General features: G+C 44.2%; 1 protein-coding gene across 1 annotated transcript in view; it reads right to left on the reverse strand.

The window, feature by feature from the left end:
* The window catches only part of map3k13 (mitogen-activated protein kinase kinase kinase 13), a 138,609-nt gene extending 123,072 nt beyond the window's left edge, over positions 1–15,537 (reverse strand). The window contains exon 1 of the mRNA XM_036959538.2: positions 15,385–15,537. The gene's annotated coding sequence lies outside the window, so the exon portion shown is untranslated. The remainder of the gene's footprint in view (positions 1–15,384) is intronic.
* Positions 15,538–20,405: the final 4,868 nt, after the last annotated feature.

Genomic DNA, 20,405 nt, shown 5'->3' on the forward strand with positions numbered 1-20,405 from the left:
GAGTACACAGTGGCAGAATACCTGACCACTGTGACTGACCCGAACTTAAGGAAAGCTTTGACTATGTACAGACTCAGTGAGCATAGCCTTGCTATTGAGAAAGGCCGCCCTAGGCAGACATGGCCCTCAAGAGAAGACAGGCTATGTGCTCACTGCCCACAAAATGAGGTGGAAACTGAGCTGCACTTCCTAAACTCCTGCACAATGTATGACCATATTAGAGAGACATATTTCCCTCAGATAACACAGATCCACAAAGAATTAGAAAACAAATCCAATTTTGATAAACTCCCATATCTACTGGGTGATATTCCACAGTGTGCCATCACAGCAGCAAGATTTGTGACCTGTTTCCACGAGAAAAGGGCAACCAGTGAAGAACAAACACCATTGCAAATACAAGCCATTTTTATGCTTATTTATTTATTTTCCCTGTTGTAACAACATTACTGATATTTGTAATGTCTTTATTGTTTTGAAACTTCTGTATGTGTAATGTTTACTGTTAATTTGTATTGTTTATTTCACTTTTGTATATTATCTACCTCACTTGCTTTGGCAATGTTAACACATGTTTCCCATGCCAATAAAGCCCATTGAGTTGAAGAGACAGAGAGAGAGACAGAGACAGAGAGAGAGAGAGAGCGAGAGAGAGAGAGAGAGAGAGAGAGAGAGAGAGAGAGAGAGAGAGAGAGAAATAAAGGAGATGAGCCGAGATAGATTACTGTGTGAAGGGAGCAGAGAGAAGACAAGAGAAGAGAGGAGGATATGCTGCCTGCTGTTCAGAGCTGAGCTGCACATGGTGGCTGTTCTGTTCTTTTCTGTTGTTGTTGTTGAGGTGAAAGGGCACAGTGATACACTGAGTCATAATAGATTGGACAGGGACAATGGTGACAGAAATCCTTCCACTCCCCTTCACAAAGCACGAGCATGAGTGCACACACACACACACACACACACAAAAAAACACCTATACACACACACACACACACAAAAACACCTATACACACACACACACACACACACACACACAACATGTTTTATATATAGAGTTGAAGTCAGAAGTTTACGTACACCTTAGCCAAATACATTTAAACTCAGTTTTCACAATTCCTGACATTTAATCCTTGTAAAGATTCCCTGTCTTAGGTCAGTTAGGATCACCACTTTACTTTAAGAATGTGAAATGTCAGAATAATAGTAGAGAGAATTATTTATTACAGCTTTTATTTCTTTCATCACATTCCCAGTGGGTCAGAAGTTTCCATACACTGAGTTAGTGTTTGGTAGCATCGCGTTTAAATTGTTTAACTTGGGTCAAACGTTTCGGGTAGCCTTCCACAAGCTTCCCAGAATAAGTTGGGTGAATTTTGGCCCATTCCTCCTGACAGAGCTGGTGTAACTGAGTCAGGTTTGTAGCCTCCTTGCTCGCACACACTTTTTCACTTCTGCCCACAAATTTGACAGGATTGAGGTCAGGCTTTGTGATGGCCACTCCAATACCTAGACTTTGTTGTCCTTAAGACATTTTGCCAGGACTTTGGAAGTATGTCTGATTTATTTTGATTTCCCCATGATGTCAAGCAGAGGCACTGCGTTTGAAGGTAGGCCTTGAAATACATCCACAGGTACACCTCCAATTGACTCAAATTATGTCAATTAGCCTATCAGAAGCTTCTAAAGCCATGACATCATTTTCTGGAATTTTCAAGCTGTTTAAAGGCACAGTCAACTTAGTGTATGTAAACTTCTGACCCACTGGAATTGTGATACAGTGAATTACAAGTGAAATAATCTGTCTGTAAACAATTGTTGGAAAAATGACTTGTGTCATGCACAAAGTAGATGTCCTAACTGACTTGCCAAAACTATAGTTCGTTAACAAGAAATGTGTGGAGTGTTTGAAAAATGAGTTTTAATGACTCCAACCTAAGTGGAATGTAAACTTCTGACTTCAACTGTATATACAATACAAGTCAACCATATACAATACACGTCAACATATAGGAGATAGGATATTATTTCAGGAGAGAGTGATGGTGTTACATAACAATAACACAGTAGTTATTACAGGAGAGAGTGATGGCAGCCTCCTTATGAAATAGGCCAAAATGAACTACTGGGATCACAATAAGTCTACATTTCACTGTTACAAAACCAATGAGCTTATTAATACTTCTCTAACCCTGGCTAAACCTGGACTATGTCCATTAATACTTCTCTAACCCTGGCTAAACCTGGACTATGTCCATTAATACTTCTCTAAACCTGGCTAAACCTGGACTATGTCCATTAATACTTCTCTAACCCTGGCTAAACCTGGACAATGTCCATTAATACTTCTCTATCCCAGGCTAAACCTGGACTATGTCCATTAATACTTCTCTAACCCTGCTAAACCTCCCAAATGGCACCCTATTCCCTAGTGCACTACTTTTGACCAGGGCCCAGGGAATAGGGTGCCATTTGGGATGCAACCTTGTTAATCTGTGTGAATATGAACCAGAACGAACAGAACAGAGCATCATCAACATGCTGTCATCATACCACCTCCACAAGCCCCTCCCATCCCATTGCTGTCACCATGCCACCTCCACAAGCCCCTCCCATCCCCTTGCTGTCACCATGCCACCTCCACAAGCCCCTCCCATCCCCTTGCTGTCACCATGCCACCTCCACAAGCCACTCCCAACCCCTTGCAGTCACCATGCCACCTCCACAAGCCCCTCCCATCCCCTTGCTGTCACCATGCCACCTCCACAAGCCCCTTCCATCCCCTTGCTGTCACCATGCCACCTCCACAAGCCCCTCCCATCCCTTTGCTGTCACCATGCCACCTCCACAAGCCCCTCCCATCCCCTTGCTGTCACCATGCCACCTCCACAAGCCACTCCAAACCCCTTGCAGTCACCATGCCATCTCCACAAGCCCCTCCCATCCCCTTGCTGTTACCATGCCACCTCCACAAGCCACTCCGACCACCTTGCAGTCACCATGCCACCTCCACAAGCCCCTCCCATCCCCTTGCTGTCACCATGCCACCTCCACAAGCCACTCCCAACCCCTTGCTGTCACCACACCTTATTGATGTCACTTCCCCTGCCCGGACAGATTGCTGGGATATGTGAGTTCTCTTCACAGGACAAACGGGTTGCCATGCAACCGCATCAGAGGTAACCCTCTTTTCTGGGACAAAAAGTTCCCTTCAGGAGGATTGAACAGCAGATGAATCCTCCTGATAGAACAGCAGATGAATCATCCTGATAGAACAGCAGATGAATCCTCCTGACAACAGCAGATGAATCCTCCTGACAACAGCAGATTAATCCTCCTGATAGAACAGCAGATGAATCCTCCTGACAACAGCAGATGAATCCTCCTGATAGAACAGCAGATGAATCCTCCTGACAACAGCAGATGAATCCTCCTGATAGAGGAGCAGATGAATCCTCCTGACAACAGCAGATGAATCCTCCTGACAACAGCAGATGATTCCCCCTGACCAAAGCAGATGAATCCTCCTGATAAAACAGCAGATTAATCATCCTAATAGAACAGCAGATGAATCCTCCTGACAACAGCAGATGAATCCTCCTAATAGAACAGTAGATGAATCATCCTGAGAGAACAGCAGATGAATCCTCCTAATAGAACAGTAGATGAATCATCCTGATAGAGCAGCAGATGAATCCTCCTGATAGAGCAGCAGATGAATCCTCCTCATAGAACAGCAGATGAAACCTCCTGATAGAACAGCAGATGAATCCTCCTGATAGAACAGCAGATGAATCCTCCTAATAGAACAGCAGATGAAACCTGACAACAGCAGATGAATCCTCCTGACAACAGCAGATGAATCCTCCTGACAACAGCAGATGAATCCTCCTGATAGAGGAGCAGATGAATCCTCCTGACAACAGCAGATGAATCCTCCTGATAGAGGAGCAGATGAATCCTCCTGACAACAGCAGATGAATCCTCCTGACAACAGCTGATGAATCCTTCTAATAGAACAGCAGATTAATCATCCTGATAGAGCAGCAGATGAATCCTCCTGACAACAGCAGATGAATCCTCCTGATAGAAAAGCAGATGAAGCCTCCTGATAGAACAGCAGATGAATCCTCCTGATAGAACAGCAGATGAATCCTCCTGACAACAGCAGATGAATCTTCCTGACAACAGCAGATGAATCCTCCTAATACAACAGCAGATGAATCCTCCTGACAACAGCTGATGAATCCTTCTAATAGAACAGCAGATTAATCATCCTGATAGAGCAGCAAATGAATCCTCCTGACAACAGCAGATGAATCCTCCTGATAGAAAAGCAGATGAATCCTCCTGATAGAACAGCAGATGAATCCTCCTGATAGAACAGCAGATGAATCGTCCTGATAGAACAGCGGATGAATCCTCCTGATAGAACAGCAGATGAATCCTCCTGATAGAACAGCAGATGAATCCTCCTGACAACAGCAGATGAATCCTCCTGACAACAGCAGATGAGTCCTCCTGATAGAACAGCAATGAATACTATTGGAACTGTAGCAACTGTGTTAGCATCAAAATACAGGGTGTTAGCTACGTTTCTATTCAGGCGTTGATTGACATGGTATTGGACCAATAGTATTCAAGAAATTGTGAAAAAAACGGACCCCTCTGACACTGTACATTACATCGTGCCGTGTCCCGACGAGCATTGTGTGGCGTACAACCTCTTTTCACCAGGAGTAACGCTTCTCTCTCAGATTAAAATCACGCTTAACCATATGCACTTGTAAGAAATCTTCATTATTCATGATTTTCATTTAATGAGCATTAGTATGAATTTTATTATGGCTAATATTAAACACATTTTTCACGAGCAGGGCGCTAACAGCAATGTGGTCATCAATAACACAAACACTGAATCAATCAATAATGAATTGCGTACGACTTTGATGAGCAGAATCTTAAAAAGAATACCACTGTGCCAACCTCTGATCTGCATTTACACAAACAAACCCTTCACCTGCTGACAAAGAGCTTTCCTATTTTTGCTCTAACGTTTGCTGTGTTCACATGTTTTGAAATACCTTTGCTGTGCCAACCTTTTCACGAGCGCTTTATTCAATAATTGTAACGGCTTTCTTCCGTCGAAGGAGAGGAGGACCAAAATGCAGCGTGGTTAGAGTTCATAGTTTTTAATATGAGAAACTCAACATGAACACAATTACAAAAACAACCGTGGCAAAACCCAAAACGGTCCTATGTAATGCAGAGAACACAGAGACAGGAAACAACCACCCACAAACCCCAACACAAAACAGTCCTATCTGGTACAGAGAACACAAAGACAGGAAACAACCACCCACAAACCCCAACACAAAACAGTCCTATCTGGTGCAGAGAACACAAAGACAGGAAACAACCACCCACAAACCCCAACACAAAACAGTCCTATCTGGTGCAGAGAACACAAAGACTGGAAACAACCACCCACACATCCCAACACAAAACAGTCCTATCTGGTGCAGAGAACACAAAGACTGGAAACAACCACCCACAAAACCCCAACACAAAACAGTCCTATCTGGTGCAGAGAACACAAAGACAGGAAACAACCACCCACAAACCCCAACACAAAACAGTCCTATCTGGTGCAGAGAACACAAAGACAGGAAACAACCACCCACAAACCCCAACACAAAACAAGCTACCTAAATATGGTTCCCAATCAGAGACAATGATTAACACCTGCCTCTGATTGAGAACCATATCAGGCTAAACACAGAAACAGACAAACTAGACACACAACATAGAATGCCCACCCAGCTCACGTCCTGACCAACACTAAAACAAGGAAAACACAAAAAAACTATGGTCAGAACGTGACAATAATTGTGAAATCTCATGCGTGCAATAACGCATGTCAGTAACTATTAAATTTGTTTGTAAATGACATGCTCTAACCAAAATTGAGAGGCAACATTCCTGCCTCTCTTTCTGCTGTTGATTGAAGAAGTGAAGAAAATGAACAGGACCAAAGTGCATAGCCAGTTCAGTGACCGTGAACAGCATTTCACCAAACTGCAATAGTTATAAACTATGGGGAATGTTTTTGGACCATTGGCTTCCCTGTAAACAGGTACTGACAGTAGGCACGAGCCACCTCCCTCAGGCTCCTCCCTGCATTCACTTCCTCGTTAGCAGCCTATAGCTGTTCGAGAGTGGAGCGGTGCTTGTTAGGCCCTTCCCCTTTCCAGACATTTCCTGTCAAAATACAATTAAATGAGAGGTCGTTTTTTTTTATTCATGCAACACAATTCATAAGATAGTTCCAAGGAAATGGACTCACAAATGTGGATATAATTTCCATGTAATCCAACATAATGTTATTACCTATTTCATGGAAAGAGCAGGTTTTCATGGACGCAGTGTATATGATGGAGTGAAAGGACATATGAGAGTTACTAACTGTTATTAGTTGCTATATTTATTTTTATATTCATATTGTTGCTATATACAATAATTTACTAAGTTAAGTAGTTTATATAATTATTTATCTTGTGCTATTGGAAGTTGTTACATTAACCCATTCTCATGCTTTGTTGAGTAACATTATATAAAGTAGCATTGTTCCTTCCTCTCTCTCTTTGAACAGAATCCATCCCCTCTGAAAATAAAGCTTCCTACTTTGTGTAACTCATATATCTATCTATTTATTTATTAAGACATTATCAATGGTGAGTGTAAAGTTAATTATTTGTGAGTTCATCAATAGTTAATTCAATCAATAGTGCATTTTTCGAATCATCATCACTGTGTGCCATCATGACTCTCAAAAGCAGTGACAGCCGCAGTTTACTTGTGAAGCTAACATTAGCCCCGCCCTAAAACCCTTATTCAAATTCAACACAAACCTTAAAATAGGTATGAAATGAGTGTTGTTGTAATAGGACTAACTATGTTACCTATAATAACCTGCCATAGTGTTGTAATAGGACTAACTACGTTACCTATAATAATCTGTCATAGTGTTGTTGTAATAGGACTAACTACGTTACCTATAATAATCTGTCATAGTGTTGTTGTAATAGGGCTAACTAAGCTACCTATAATAATCTGTCATAGTGTTGTTGTAATAGGGCTAACTAAGCTACCTATAATAATCTGTCATAGTGTTGTTGTAATAGGACTAACTAAGCTACCTATAATAATCTGTCATAGTGTTGTTGTAATAGGGCTAACTAAGCTACCTATAATAACCTGCCATAGTGTTGTTGTAATAGGGCTAACTACGTTACCTATAATAATCTGTCATAGTGTTGTTGTAATAGGGCTAACTACGTTACCTATAATAATCTGTCATAGTGTTGTTGTAATAGGGCTAACTAAGCTACCTCGAGCAGTCACAATAGTTCAATAGTTGCTATCTGCACTGACCCTTTCTGAACTAACTTTTTGGACTCATCACATATGCTGCTGTTACTGTTTATCTGTTTGTTTTAAATTTGTTTTAAATTCAACATCTTATTTACATAAGTATTCATGCCCTTTGCTATGAGACTCAAAATTGAGCTCATGTGCATCCTGTTTCCATTGATCATCCTTGAGATGTTTCTACAACTTGACTTGAGTCCACCTGTGGTAAATTCAATTGATTGGACGTGATTTGGAAAGGCACACACCTGTCTATATAAGGTCCCACAGTTGACAGTGCATGTCAGAGCAGGCACAGATCTGGAGAAGGGTACCAAAAAAGTTCTGCAGCATTGTAGGTCCGCAAGAACACAGTGGCCTCCATCATTCTTAAATGGAAGAAGTTTGGAACCACTCTGACAGGGATTCGGAGTTCCTCTGTGGAGATGGGAGAACCTTCCAGAAGTACAACCTTCTCTGCAGCACTCCAACAATCAGGTTGTTATGTTAGTGGCCAGACGGAAGACACAACTCCGTAAAAGGCACATGACAGCCCGCTTGGAGTTTTCCAAATGGCACCTAAAGGACTCTCAGACAAGGAGAAACAAGATTCTTCAGTCTGATGAAACCAAGATTGAACTCTTTCCAGCGTCACGTCTGGAGGAAACCTGGCACCATCCCTACGTTGAAGCATGGTGGAGGCAGCATCATGTTGTGGTGATGTTTTTCCACAGCAGGGACTAGGAGACTAGTCAGGATTGAGGGAAAGATGAATGGAGCAAAGTACAGAGAGATCCTTGATGAAAACCTGTTCCCGAGCGCTCAGGACCTCAGACTGGGGTGAAGGTTCACCGTCCAACAGGACAACAACCCTAAGCACACAGCCAAGACAACGCAGGAGTGGCTTCGGGACAAGTCTCTGAATGTCCTTGAGTGGCCCAGCCAGAGCCCGGACTTGAACCCGATCGAACATCTCTGGAGAGAGCTGAAAATAACTGAGCAGCAATGCTCCCCATCCAACCTGACAGAGCTTGAGAGGATCTGCAGAGAAGAATGGGAGAAACTCCCCAAATACAGATGTGCCAAGCTTGTAGCGTCAAACCCAAGAAGACTCAATGCTGTAATTACTGCCGAAGGTGCTTCAACAAAGTACTGAGTAAAGGTTCTGAATACTAATGTAAATATGATATTTCTGATTTTTATATTTTATAAATTGCAACAATTTATTTTTATTTTTTTGTCATTAGGAGATATTGGATGTACACAGCTCAAAAAAATAAAGGGAACACTTAAACAACACAATATAACTTGAAGTCAATCACACTTCTGTGAAATCAAACTGTCCACTTAGGAAGCAACACTGATTGACAATACATTCCACGTGCTGTTGTGCAAATGGAATAGACAACAGGTGGAAATTATAGGAAATTAGCAAGACCCCCCCAATAAAGGAGTGGTTCTGCAGGTGATAACCACAGACCACTTCTCAGTTCCTATGCTTCCTGGCTGATGTTTTGGTCACTTTTGAATGCTGGCGGTGCTTTCACTCTAGTGGTAGCATGAGACGGAGTCTACAACCCACACAAGTGGCTCAGGTAGTGCAGCTCATCCAGGATGGCACATCAATGCGAGCTGTGGCAAGAAGGTTTGCTGTGTCTGTCAGCGTAGTGTCCAGAGCATGGAGGCGCTACCAGGAGACAGGCCAGTACATCAGGAGACATGGAGGAGGCCGTAGGAGGGCAACAACCCAGCAGCAGGACCGCTACCTCCGCCTTTGTGCAAGGAACAGCAGGAGGAGCACTGCCAGAGCCCTGCAAAATGACCTCCAGCAGGCCACAAATGTGCATGTGTCTGCTCAAACAGTCAGAAACAGACTCCATGAGGGTCTGTTTGCCCAACACCGTGCCCAACACCGTGCAGGACGTTTGGCATTTGCCAGAGAACACCAAGATAGGCAAATTCGCCACTGGCGCCCTGTGCTCTTCACAGATTAAAGCAGGATCACACTGAGCACATGTGACAGACGTGACAGTCTGGAGACGCCGTGGAGAACGTTCTGCTGTCTGCAACATCCTCCAGCATGACCGGTTTGGCGATGGGTCAGTCATGGTGTGGGGTGGCATTTCTTTGGGGGGCCGCTGAGCTCTCCATGTGCTCGCCAGAGGTAGCCTGACTGCCATTAGGTACCGAGATAAGATCCTCAGACCCCTTGTGAGACCATATGCTGGTGCGGTTGGCCCTGGGTTCCTCCTAATGCAAGACAATGCTAGACCTTATGTGGCTGGAGTGTGTCAGCAGTTCCTGCAAGTGGAAGGCATTGATGCCTGGCCCGCCCGTTCCCCAGACCTGAATCCAATTGAGCACATCTGGGACATCATGTCTCGCTCCATCCACCAACGTCACACAGACTGTCCAGGAGTTGGCGGATGCTTTAGTCTAGGTCTGGGAGGAGATCCCTCAGGAAACCATCCGCCACCTCATCAGGAGCATGCCCAGGCGTTGTAGGGAGGTCATACAGGCACGTGGAGGCCACACACACTACTGAGCCTCATTTTGACCTCTTTTAAGGACATTACATCAAAGTTGGATCAGCCTGTAGTGTGGTTTTCCACTTTAATTCTGAGTGTGACTCCAAATCCAGACCTCCCTGGGTTGATACATTTGATTTTCATTGATCATTTTTGTGTGATTTTGTTGTCAGCACATTCAACTATGTAAAGAAAACAGTATTTAATAAGAATATTTCATTCATTCAGATCTAGGATGTGTTATTTTAGTGTTTCCTTTATTTTTATGAGCAGTGTATATTGATGAGGACACATTTTTTTTTAGAAAAAGGATTACGTAAGAAAATGCAAATGCACCGTATATATATATATATATATGTAAAAAAACAATTATTATTACATGTATTATTACCTGTTTAACTTTTATATTATTTCTCTATTATTTGTCTCTGCATTGTCGGGAAGAGCCTGTAACTAAGCATTTCACTGTTAGTCTACACCTGTTGTTTACCAAGCTTGTGACAAATACAATTACATTTGATTTGCTCTGATCGTCACGTTTGAAGCCAGTCAGGTGTTTTGTAAATACAGACAATACCCCCCCCCCCCCCCCCCCCCCCCCCCCCCTGATAGGTTCAGTCTTCACCAGTGTTGAGTATCCTCCTGCCATAGGTAAATACAGACAATACCCCCCCCCCCCCCCCCCCCTGATAGGTTCAGTCTTCACCAGTGTTGAGTATCCTCCTGCCATAGGTAAATACAGACAATACCCCCCCCCCCCCCCACCCGATAGGTTCAGTCTTCACCAGTGTTGAGTATCCTCCTGCCAAAGGTAAATACAGACAATACCCCCCCCCCCCCCGATGGGTTCTGTCTTCACCAGTGTTGAGTATCCTCCTGCCATAGGTAAATACAGACAATACCCCCCCCCCCCCCCCCCTGATAGGTTCAGTCTTCACCAGTGTTGAGTATCCTCCTGCCATAGGTAAATACAGACAATACCCCCCCCCCCCCCCCTGATAGGTTCTGTCTTCACCAGTGTTGAGTATCCTCCTGCCATAGGTAAATACAGACAATACCCCCCCCCCCCCCCCCCCCTGATAGGTTCAGTCTTCACCAGTGTTGAGTATCCTCCTGCCATAGGTAAATACAGACAATACCCCCCCCCCCCCCCCCCCTGATAGGTTCTGTCTTCACCAGTGTTGAGTATCCTCCTGCCATAGGTCAATACAGACAACACCCCCCCCCCCCCCCCCCCCCCCTGATGGGTTCTGTCTTCACCAGTGTTGAGTATCCATCCTCCTGCCAAAGGTAAATACAGACAATACCCCCCCCCCCCCGATAGGTTCTGCCTTCACCAGTGTTGAGTATCCTCCTGCCATAGGTAAATACAGACAATACCCCCCCCCCCCCCCCCCCCCCCGATAGGTTCAGTCTTCACCAGTGTTGAGTATCCTCCTGCCATAGGTCAATACAGACAATACCCCCCCCCCACCCGATAGGTTCAGTCTTCACCAGTGTTGAGTATCCTCCTGCCATAGGTCAGTACAGACAATACCTCCCCCCTCCCCTGATAGGTTCTGTCTTCACCAGTGTTGAGTATCCTCCTGCCATAGGTAAATACAGACAATACCCTCCCCCCCCCCCCCCCCCCCCTGATAGGTTCAGTCTCCACCAGTGTTGAGTATCCTCCTGCCATAGGTCAATACAGACAATACCCCCCCCCCCCCCCCCCCCGATAGGTTCAGTCTTCACAAGTGTTGAGTATCCTCCTGCCAAAGGTAAATACAGACAATACCCCCCCCCCCCCCCTGATAGGTTCTGTCTTCACCAGTGTTGAGTATCCTCCTGCCATAGGTAAATACAGACAATACCCCCCCCCCCCCCCCACCCGATAGGTTCAGTCTTCACCAGTGTTGAGTATCCTCCTGCCAAAGGTAAATACAGACAATACCCCCCCCCCCCCCGATGGGTTCTGTCTTCACCAGTGTTGAGTATCCTCCTGCCATAGGTAAATACAGACAATACCCCCCCCCCCCCCCCTGATAGGTTCTGTCTTCACCAGTGTTGAGTATCCTCCTGCCATAGGTAAATACAGGCAATACCCCCCCCCCCCTGATAGGTTCTGTCTTCACCAGTGTTGAGTATCCTCCTGCCATAGGTAAATACAGACAATACCCCCCCCCCCCCCCTGATAGGTTCTGTCTTCACCACAGTGTCAGTGTGTGTCAGTGAATGAGCGTGTGTGTCTTCCATCCTACATTAGGCTGATTGTTCTGTGACCTGTAACTGCACCCTGGGCTCGGTGTTCACCAAACTGAAACCAGACAGATCTCTGTCACATGAAGACCTTTACTCCACATTCTCACTCAGCAGAATTAGGAAATACAACGCTACCCTCACAACAACAGCAAGACAGCACCCAGGCATCCTGCACTCAGGCATCCTGCACCCAGGCATCCTGCACTCAGGCATTCAGCACTCAGGCATTCAGCACTCAGGCATCCTGCACCCAGGCATCCTGCACCCAGGCATTCAGCACTCAGGCATTCAGCACTCAGGCATCCTGCACTCAGGAATCCTGCCCTCAGGCATTCAGCACTCAGGCATTCAGCACTCAGGCATCCTGCACTCAGGCATTCAGCCCTCAGGCAATCAGCACTCAGGCATTCAGCACTCAAGCATCCTGCACTCAGGCATTTAGCACTCAGGCATCCTGCACTCAGGCATTCAGCACTCAGTCATCCTGCACTCAGGCATTCTGCACTCAGGCATTCTGCACTCATGCATTCAGCACTCAGGCATCCTGCACTCAGGCATTCTGCACTCAGGCATTCAGCACTCAGGCATCCTGCACTCAGGCATTCAGCACTCAGGCATCCTGCACTCAGGCATCCTGCACTCAGGCATCCTGCACTCAGGCATCCTGCACTCAGGCATTCAGCACTCAGGCATTCAGCACTCAGGCATTCAGCACTCAGGCATCCTGCACTCAGGCATCCTGCACTCAGGCATCCTGCACTCAGGCATTCAGCACTCAGGCATCCTGCACTCAGGCATTCAGCACTCAGGCATCCTGCACTCAGGCATCCTGCACTCAGGCATCCTGCACTCAGGCATTCAGCACTCAGGCATTCAGCACTCAGGCATTCGGCACTCAGGCATCCTGCACTCAGGCATCCTGCACTCAGGCATCCTGCACTCAGGCATCCTGCACTCAGGCATCCTGCACTCAGGCATTCAGCACTCAGGCATTCAGCACTCAGGCATTCAGCACTCAGGCATTCAGCACTCAGGCATCCTGCACTCAGGCATCCTGCACTCAGGCATCCTGCACTCAGGCATTCAGCACTCAGGCATCCTGCACTCAGGCATCCTGCACTCAGGCATTCAGCACTCAGGCATTCAGCACTCAGGCATTCAGCACTCAGGCATCGGAACTGTAATCCCCATAGTTCCTCTCCTTGAGCCAAGACAGGTTGTCTGCCTTCTCATAAAACTACAGGATTCTTCCTCAGACATGTACAGCACATAAAAGTATATGAGAGAGAATACTGTATATGAACTGGAGGTAAAATACAACAATAATTGTACAACTGAAATAAAGCAGAACAGAGTTCTGATTAAAAGAAAACTAATTATTTCTACAACAATATGTTCCCTATCGAAGTTCTGCAAAGTTCTGCCCATAAAGCATCAATAGAACTTGTCATAAAACCCATTCATTCATACATACAGTACAGCTCTGCCGTTCACCGTTGACCTCTCACATTGTTATCCTCTAATTATTATCTATTAGGCTACATTTCAAAACATAATTATTTATTACATAATATATAATATGAATTTGTCCATATTCATACTTTCTATACTTAAACTACTGTTCTGTGACCTACAGTATATATAGCCTACTCAGACTACTGTTCTGTGACCTACAGTATATATAGCCTACTCAGACTACTGTTCTGTGACCTACAGTATATATAGCCTACTCAGACTACTGTTCTGTGACCTACAGTATATATAGCCTACTCAGACTACTGTTCTGTGACCTACAGTATATATAGCCTACTCAGACTACTGTTCTGTGACCTACAGTATATATAGCCTACTCAGACTACTGTTCTGTGACCTACAGTATATATAGCCTACTCAGACTGCTGTTCTGTGACCTACAGTATATATAGCCTACTCAGACTGCTGTTCTGTGACCTACAGTATATATAGCCTACTCAGACTGCTGTTCTGTGACCTACAGTATATATAGCCTACTCAGACTACTGTTCTGTGACCTACAGTATATATAGCCTACTCAGACTACTGTTCTGTGACCTACAGTATATATAGCCTACTCAGACTACTGTTCTGTGACCTACAGTATATATAGCCTACTCAGACTACTGTTCTGTGACCTACAGTATATATAGCCTACTCAGACTACTGTTCTGTGACCTACAGTATATATTGCCTACTCAGACTGCTGTTCTGTGACCTACAGTATATATAGCCTACTCAGACTGCTGTTATGTGACCTACAGTATATATAGCCTACTCAGACTACTGTTCTGTGACCTACAGTATATATAGCCTACTCAGACTGCTGTTCTGTGACCTACAGTATATATAGCCTACTCAGACTACTGTTCTGTGACCTACAGTATATATCGCCTACTCAGACTGCTGTTCTGTGACCTACAGTATATATAGCCTACTCAGACTACTGTTCTGTGACCTACAGTATATATAGCCTACTCAGACTGCTGTTCTGTGACCTACAGTATATATAGCCTACTCAGACTACTGTTCTGTGACCTACAGTATATATAGCCTACTCAGACTGCTGTTCTGTGACCTACAGTATATATAGCCTACTCAGACTGCTGTTCTGTGACCTACAGTATATATAGCCTACTCAGACTGTTGTTCTGGGACCATATAGTAAAACAAATGTACAGTGGATTTGTACCTATAACGAATAGGACACAGAATACATGTATAAATCTGCAAGAGTGTCATGTTTTCCCAGTAACGTGCATCGTAATGTCCAGTTCGTTACATAACAAGCCGTTGAGCAGCATAGCAGCCACCCCTCTCTGAGGATGACTGACCGGCGTCTACAGAGTGGGATGCAAAAACAAAGCCAGGACAGTACAGCTCCAGTGCGTATATGCGTAATAACAACGTTGTAACACAATGCAAGTCAACGATTCATTATATTTTCTGAAATAATATGTCAAATAAAATGCTCAAATAAAATCTCGTATATTTTGTTCCAAGACCGCACAGCTCGCCTGCGGTTTGATGCCAGGCGTCAGCAGCACCGGATAGATAAGACTACACAGAAAGAAAGACACGTCTTGCCACTAATAACACCCGAACAAAATGTTGCCTCAAACAACATGCATAACTTTACAGGGTATACGTCTACATTCACATATTCAATTATTTTTGTAAAAACTGCAAGGAACCGTACCGTTTTCAATTCGATCTGACAGCCCTCCTGTTCTTCGCTCCGTCCGACTATTTACTGTAATCCAATGGTTTAATCCAAATCTGGTGAGCTGGAACGTCACATCCGTGTTTTCTGAGTCGTAGAGACCCCCTCTCCGGAGTGGGCGGTAACTGCCGACGTGGAGTGTCTCAATGTGGGCGTGTCAACAGAAGTGGCCGTGTCAACAGAAGTGGGTGTATTTCAAGCGAATAAGCTTATTGGGCAGGTTTGTTGTCACTCAAGACCGTTTCGGGTGGCCGCTTGTTATGCAGTGTTCGAAATGTTCCGTGAGTCTTCTTCGTGGTCTTGTACAGCATGGTCTTGTATTTACATTTATGAAAACGAAAATTTTCCATTAGCACAATTAGATGTATCAGGTAAAATCTTTATTATGGTTAAGGAAACCGAGCAACACATTCTCCCATAACAAACAAAAGTCATCAAGAATATTAACAAATATAAAACTGTGAATATCTTTTCAGAATTGTTTAACATGTAGATAATGCCAAAATAAATGTGAAACTGTTTCTGGATGCTCAACACAAAAAGTACAATCAATGTTAATGTCTTTTTAAGTTTCTTCAGGGAATGATTCGCAGGGTAATACTTATGAATCATTCTGAAAGAGGACCTCTTTGACCTTGTTAACAAGCAGGTATTTGTGTGGTAATAACCAGACTTTTTTTCCAACAGATATTAGTGACCAATGTATTCCAGTAACTTGTGACATAAGGAAGGGAAACAATATCCCTTTGAAATAAAGCACGAATATATCTGTTTTTCTGAGAGAGCAAGGAGAGAAACATATTTTCCCTATTGGAGAGTCACCTGGATTAAGGAGGGAAGGTCAACAAGGGGACGTCTGGCTACACCTCTAAATAACATGAGAGTTCCAGATGGAATAGCATCAAAGACTATGGAGAACTCTCTGGGTGTTACAGCATCAGACAATGGGGAACTCTCTGGGTGTTACAGCATCAGACTATGGAGAACTCTCTAGGTGTTACAGCGTCAGACTATGGAGAACTCTCTGGGTGTTACAGCATCAGACAATGGGGAACTCTCTGGGTGTTACAGCATCAGACTATGGAGAACTCTCTAGGTGTTACAGCATCAGACTATGGAGAACTCTCTGGGTGTTACAGCATCAAATACTACGGTGACCTCTCTAGGTGTTACAGCATCAGGCTATGGAGAACTCTCTAGGTGTTACAGCATCAGACTATGGAGAACTCTCTGGGTGTTACAGCATCAGACAATGGGGAACTATCTGGGTGTTACAGCATCAGACTATGGAGAACTCTCTAGGTGTTACAGCATCAGACTATGGAGAACTCTCTGGGTGTTACAGCATCAAAGACTATGGTGACCTTTCTAGGTGTTACAGCATCAGGCTATGGAGAACTCTCTAGGTGTTACAGCTTCAAAGACTACGGTGAACTCTCTAGGTGTAAGAGTGATATTGTAACGAGATAACAATTCCTCATAACTGAGTAACAATCCTTCTGCATTAAAAAGTTGACTCACCAGCAGGATATGATTATTGAACCCTTTCTTTAAAAAATAAATACTTGTTTCTATACAAAATGTCCTCATTGTTCCAAATGAAATACCTATGCGTTGGAAAATTATGTTTATATATTAACAACCACGTTATGAATACTTGTCTATGAAAAGCTTATCAATGTTATAGATACAAAGTAACATAAAATTGAGGCCACCAACATGGGAGAAGATATAATGAAGGATGAAATTCCAAATTGAATTTGGATTCTTTAAAAAAATGTGTAGCACAATTTATCTTAAAAGTATTATTCAAAGTAGGAAAATCAAAAAAATTTGAGACCACCATATTCATATGAGTTCATAATGACAGATTTCCTAATATAATGTGTACGATTTTTCCAGAAGACGTTGAAAAGCACCTGGTCAACCACTTTACCTATTTTGTTTTCAAGATGGAGGGACTGGGCTGCGCGTCGGGGGACTGGGCTGCGCGTCGGGGGACTGGGCTGCGCGTCGGGGGGACTGGGCTGCGCGTCGGGGGGACTGGGCTGCGCGTCGGGGGACTGGGCTGCGGGTCGGGGGACTGGGCTGCGCGTCGGGGGACTGGGCTGCGTAAGTAAGTCTGGAGACACCTTCAGCTTTGGAAAGCATTACTCGACCTTTCAAGGATAAATCCCTCTGCCACCATTGGTTCAACTTCTTTCTGTTTTTTTCAATAATAGGTGTAACATTTTATAAGCATCTTTCCTGTTGATCCTTAGATATGGTAATCCCAAGGTATGTTACTTTTTCCTTGACTGGAATATTGCATATAGAGGGTATCACACAGTCTTTAACAGCAAACAATTCATACTTATTAAGGTTTAGACAAAGACCCGAAGCTTTGGAAAATATATTTATCACATCGACTGCTCTAGGAATCTGGTCAGCAAGTTGTGTCATCTGCAAGTTGACTTATGATAATATCTCTGTCACGGCCGTTGTTAAAGGAAGGTGCAGGAAGGTGCAGCATGGTGAGCGTACATTTAGCTTTTATTTAGAACGTCGCCAACAAATGAAGAAACAACCGTGAAGCTTAAAGAGCTAAAGTGCCACTAACAAAAGTCAACTACCCACCCTGACAGGAGGGAAAAAGGGCTACTTAAGTATGATTCCCAATCAGAGACAACGATAGACAGCTTTCCCTGATTGAGAACCATACCCGGCCGAAAAATAGAAATAAAGAAACATAGAAAACAAAACATAGAATTCCCACCCCACATCACACCCTGACCTAACCAAATAGAGAAATAAAACGGTTCTCTAAGGTCAGGGCGTGACAATCTCTGTCAGCAATAGAGATCCCTTTTATATTGTTGGTTTTAACAGAACTTGTAAGAAGTTGGGTTGCATGCAGGAAGAGGTAAGGTGAAATTGGGCAACCTTGCCTAATTCCTCTTTTATTTACAATGTAATCAGACCTTGAGTCAAACTGGGAGGGAGATCATTATTTACAATGATTTCAGAAAAGACCTCCAACAGAAAAGGGGCCAACTGTTGAGAAACAGTTTTGTACAACTCAGCAGATATGCCATCAGTCCCAGGAGACATATTATTTTTAAGGTGTTCAATAGAATAAATGATCTCTTCAACTATAATAGTGTCATCACACTGTTCCCTCTCAGGCTTCTCAATTGATTTCACATCCCTCAGAGAGTTTAAAAACAAGAGTTGAGGAAACCTCACAATACTTAGAACTATATAAATTCCTGTAGAAGTCGCAACTAAAGTTAGAGATTAATTCGGGATCATCTGTGATGAGACCATTAATACTTCATTGTTGAATTGTACTATGTTTGAAGGGGTATTTTTCTAACCTGAAAAAATCTGATGAATTTTGTTCACCCTCCTCTAGCCACTTCTTCCAAGATCTGACAAAGGCTCCCTCTGCTTTCTGTTTTTTTCAATAATAGGTGTAACATATCATCAGACTTCTTTTGTAGCTCAAACAGAACAGATTTGTCCTCCTCTGAGAGAGCAGAGTCCTTATTTGGTCCTTATTTGGGAACACACACTCCAAAACACGCAACAGTCTGACCAATACAAGGTGGCCATCTGGGCAAATTTGAGGCTTTTTGAGCAAGACAACGAGCCATCCTCAACAAGGTTGTAAAGTGAAAATGAAGATGAGGCTTCAGATTCTAATGTTCAAGATGTGGACATTGAGGGAGTCCAGGGAGAAGACATGGAAGCCTGAGAGGAAGACAACCAAAGCTTTAGTTTCTATACTATCATTTTACAGGTGTATGTTGAAAACATTTATGGGAGATGTGATGGATCATTGGGGATCATTCAATTCCCTTTTTTTTTTGTTCAGTGAAATCATCCCATGTTTTTATTTTTAACATGTGACTAGAACTGGGACCCCACAGGACATTCCCAAACCATGTGACCAGAACTGGGACACCACATGACATTCCTAAAATATGTGACCAGAACTGGGACACCACAGCACATTCCAAAACCATGTGACCATAACTGGGACAACACAGGACATGCCCAAAACATGACCAGAACTGGGACCCCACAGGACATTCCCAAACAATGTGACTAGAACTGGGACCCCACAGGACATTCCCAAACCATGTGACCATAACTGGGACACCACAGGACATTCCCAAAACATGACCAGAACTTGGACCCCACAGGACATTCCCAAACCATGTGACCATAACTGGGACACCACAGGACATTCCCAAAACATGTTACCAGAACTGGGAGCTCACAAGACATTCCCAAAACATGTGACCAGGACTGGGATCCCACAGGACATTCCCAAAACATGTGACCAGAACTGGGACACCACAGGACATTCCCAAAACATGTGACCAGAACTGGGACACCACATGACATTCCTAAAATATGTGACCAGAACTGGGACACCACAGCACATTCCAAAACCATGTGACCATAACTGGGACAACACAGGACATGCCCAAAACATGACCAGAACTGGGACCCCACAGGACATTCCCAAACCATGTGACCAAACTGGGACACCACAGGACATTCCCAAAACATGACACGAACTGGGACCCAACAGGACATTCCCAAAACATGACCATAACTGGGACACCACAGGACATTCCCAAACTGTGACCAGAACTGGGAAACCACAGGACATTCCCAAAACATGTGACCAGACTGGGACATCTCAGGACATTCCAAAAACATGTGACCAGAACTGGGACCCCAAAGGACATTCCCAAAACATGTGACCAGAACTGGGACACCACAGGACATTCCCAAACCATGTGACCATAACTGGGACACCACAGGACATTCCCAAAACATTTGGCCGGAACTGGGACACCACAGGACATTGCCAAAATGTGACCAGAACTGGGACACCACAGGACATTCACAAAACATGTCGCCAGAACTGGGAAACCACAGGACATTCCCAAAACATGTGACCAGACTGGGACATCACAGGACATTCCCAAAATGTGACCAGA

Source organism: Oncorhynchus mykiss, chromosome 22, assembly GCF_057628025.1.
Source record: "Oncorhynchus mykiss isolate SJ-2025 chromosome 22, ASM5762802v1, whole genome shotgun sequence".
NCBI lineage: Eukaryota > Metazoa > Chordata > Actinopteri > Salmoniformes > Salmonidae > Oncorhynchus > Oncorhynchus mykiss.